The following is a 4344-nucleotide window of genomic DNA, read 5'->3' as shown; positions in this document are numbered from 1 at the left end:
TCTCCGCATTGTTGTTTTGTGTCTTTTAATGAAGACAAATATGAACTTTCTCTTTTTAAAAAAAAATTCTATTCCAAAAGCTAAGAATAATTTTTTAACTTATTATCTAGCTTGTGGGTTTTTTTTTAGCCAAGAGAATTACTTTAAATATTTAAAAATTATCTTTTAGATACCATGAATGCTACAAAAAATGTCATGTCAAGTCTAAAAACTATGGAAATGATAATACTGTAATGATAAATTTCTTTTATGACATACATGTAAGAAAACTATCAAATTATTTATACACCCAATTCTTCAATATATAATCTCTATGGCCTCCTTCAGTCGCGAAGCGACTAAGGATCATCTCATGGAAATGAGATGAATGCCTGGGCATTAGCTGTGGTCGCAACGATGTCGCCCACACATCTTGCAGCTGATGTATCCTAAGGAACGGCAGTGCCGATACAGTTTGGGGTCAGCGGCTTCACAGGTCCTGCCAAGGTGTAACACTGGGTGCTACAAACTGCCTTAGGGTCGCCAGCTCCTGATTTTTCCTCAGGGTTGACTCCCGAAGCCATTCCAATGATTGGGTATAGCTGGAAGGCTTGCTGGTTAAGGCGCCAGTTACTCGGAACCCAATACATAATACAGCTAAAAAAAATAATATATTCTTCTTGGATATAGAAATAGTATTATATTTATAGTGTTCACTTTCATTTAATAAAAAAAAAGGTAACTCACCTTTATTACTTTAAACTTGAAACTTGTGCTGGGTGGTATCCAGGCAAAAATTTTCAGTAAATATGCCTTATTACCAACAACAGCAACAAAATAGTACATCATTGTAGCCATGCTTACATAGTCTTCTTCTTCTAGCCAGCTTTCTTATGCAGCTGAGCTGTAAGCTCTTTTGCAGACTGGATGGTGAATATGTGTTTGCATTTTCAGTTAAATCTGATGACCCTACATCCAATTTATATACCGGAATTGTGGTTTAGGTGGAGAAATTCCTCTTTATGCAATATAAAAGATTACTCCTTTAGGTAGAAATTAAAATTTAAATATTGAACACACTATTAATATACAATAAAACTTTATGCCTTTCACAAAAAGTAGACTTAACATGAGGTTTGAAACCTATTGACTTTTTTCTTCCCTTGTATTTATACCAGGGTTCTTTACCTGTGGGTCGCGACCCCTCTAGAGGGTCGATTGATGCTTTGTCAGGGGTCGCTTAAGACCATTGAAATGTGGAGTTTTTGGGTCAATTCTAACATGTAAGACTTGACACATACAAAGTTGTTTTTTTTTCATTGAAATTTACTATTTTATTGTTAGATGTTGCAGACAACTGAATCAGAATTGATTTCAAATATTTTAATTATCGCAGCAGAAATATTTTTAATAGTTTGCATTAATGCATAATGTTTCGTTACGTCTGGTCGTGTTGTGCAGCTCTGCACTCTAGTCTGTAAGGGCAGGAGTACTATGAATAGTCACTAATTAATCTAAATAGTAGTGAAATATAAGGTCCGCCCGTATTATAAACCTATTAGCATCCAAAAAACAACCAAACTTTTAAATCTGTACTATATGAGCTAAAATGTGTATGTTTTGAGAAAGGTTGAACAACGCATCCATAATATTTTTATTTTAAAATACAAAATTTTGTATAGAAATACATAACGAATAGGACAACATGAAAATGGATGAACTCCTCGTGGTAGCAGGGGAGGAAAGCATGGTAGTGCTCTAGTAAGAAACTTTGTTGTTGAACGTAGTGCCTCATAGCTCCCATACAATTCAAGTGGCACTTCAGTTGTCTCCCCTCAGCTCTTGGACACTCTCGTAAGACATGCAACACTGTTTCCTCTGCCTGCCCCCATTAGTTTAAGCAGAAATTGAAGAACTCCCGGATGTCAACTGTAACGAAGTTCTTTAAGTCTGTAGAGACGAAATAACTGTAATGTCATTTCGATAGCTAGCATCCGAACTTTGTTGTCATGGATACCCAGAGTTTAGAGGAATGGTCAGGCATATAGATGTTGGCCATTTAAAGATTTTTAGCTATCCACGAAATTATGTGAATGTGTTAAAGAAAATTAGTTCATTTTGGAAAAGTGTAAAATATTTTTGAAAAATATTAGTGGTGTCTGGACAGATGGTCCAAGTATTGGAGTATGTTGGTCTGAATTTCAACAGAATGAGTCACCAAAAGTCATCGGAACTCTGTGGTTCATCGTTGAATATTTATAACGAGGACAATGCTACTAAAATTACAAAAAGCAATGAAAAAAGTCACTGCAACTTTCAACTGCAATTGATAATTTTGTGAAAGAACATTTGCTAACACATCACACTTTCCAAATTTACATAACATTCCATTTGCACTTGCCAGAACTCCAATGAAAGCCAAGTTGAAGATGTTTAGGAGACAGAAATAGTTTATTGAACTCATTAATACAGAAGCAGCGAAACATTTCTCTATAATTACATAAACCTGAATCAAGCGTTTGTAGTCATGTCCCAATTCGTTTGTGTTGCACCTTCAATGTGCAGAACTCATAGACATAAATAAATATAGACTGGTCGAAGGAAGTAACTTCATGTAACTTGAAAACATGTATATCTATTGTATTCGGATTTCCGAATTATGAAAAATTGCATGATCTTCATTCTTAGAGATTAAAGAAAACTCATAGCAAAACTACACTGCCTCCTTATTTACAATATATAGAGGTGTGAGGCTGAAATATACTGCTCATAAATGCTGTATAATAAAGTACACAAAATTGCAAGTCACAAATTTTCGTTTCATAAAACTCTTTAATCGGCCACTCTATATTTATTTATGTCTATGGCAGAACTGTGTTCTGCTGGAGGTCGGTGTGCACAGTATTGAAGCACTACTTACCATTTGACATAAGTTTCATGCGACCTTTGTGGGAGCTCTCCAGCTGTCTCATTCAGAGGCCATCTACTACCAGCCAGTGAGGGCAACTCTTTTTCCTAAAGTTCGCCCCCCAAAAAATAAAAAAATAAATGAAGATCACCTTTGGCATGTGGTCATCCCCCATAAGGAATAGGTGTCCAACCAAGCGCAGCTGTGGAATGGTAAGTAGTGCTTCTATACTGTCCACACCAACCTCTAGCAGAGCTTAGTTATTTGTGATATAGTGTTGCCAGCATATGCCCATTATGGAGCGAAGGCATCTTTGATAGAATCATCAGAGACGCCTTATATGGATGCCTCCATGCACTTCTAGGTCTCAGAGTCACACAAAAGCTTCTAAAAGTATCCCCCCCCCCAAATAAAAAAATAATTGTCCTACTCTAATGCACTACCCTCAAAAATGTAGATTAGAAATACTCTAATGCACTACCCTCAAAAATGTAGATTAGAAATACTCTAATACACTACCCTCAAAAATGTAGATTAGAAATACTCTAATGCACTACCCTCAAAAATGTAGATTAGAAATACTCTAATGCACTACCCTCAAAAATGTAGATTAGAAATACTCTAATGCACTACCCTCAAAAATGTAGATTAGAAATACTCTAATGCACTACCCTCAAAAATGTAGATTAGAAATACTCTAATGCACTACCCTCAAAAATGTAGATTAGAAATACTCTAATGCACTACCCTCAAAAATGTAGATTAGAAATACTCTAATGCACTACCCTCAAAAATGTAGATTAGAAATACTCTAATGCACTACCCTCAAAAATGTAGATTAGAAATAGACTATGTACCTATCCTTAGAAGTGGTAACGATACTGAAATACCGAATGCCAGCTGTAAAAGGATCACATCAAAAACTTCTACTTTCAAAGATGTACAACAGCAAACTTGACCAATAAAGGCGCTATGACAAACAAAGCCCACAAAGTCCATGAGCTTGACTACTCCACCTATTTACGCGCAGCATGCAGCAAACAGCATTAGAATCAAGAGACTATTTTGTTGGCATCTGCACACCTAGGTTTTACAGGTCCATGTGTAGAAAATAGTGTAGATTTAGAACTAGATCCAGTAGATTAAGTCATTGTCTTCGGTAGTCATAGGGTTGAAGGAAAGTGGCTTAGCTGACTCAGCTGTGACAATTGAGATTTATGACCGATTCTAAAATGTGCAATAAAATAAGATACAAACAATTAATAATAGTGGATAATTTTATTTTAGCCTAAATCTTATTAATTCACGAATTGTCAATAGGTTGACTCATCGGCAAAATAGTTTAGGTTCTAAACAATATAGTTAAAGACCCCATGCAAACAGACACATAGGCTACATGTAGACATCAGTGGCAAACCAGTAACACAGACTAATAACGCAAAATACCTAGGTGTTAT

The sequence above is a fragment of the Biomphalaria glabrata genome, chromosome 15 (assembly GCF_947242115.1).
Source record: "Biomphalaria glabrata chromosome 15, xgBioGlab47.1, whole genome shotgun sequence".
Classification (NCBI taxonomy): domain Eukaryota; kingdom Metazoa; phylum Mollusca; class Gastropoda; family Planorbidae; genus Biomphalaria; species Biomphalaria glabrata.
The sequence above is the reverse complement of the archived record's forward strand: the minus strand, read 5'-3'. Positions refer to the sequence as shown.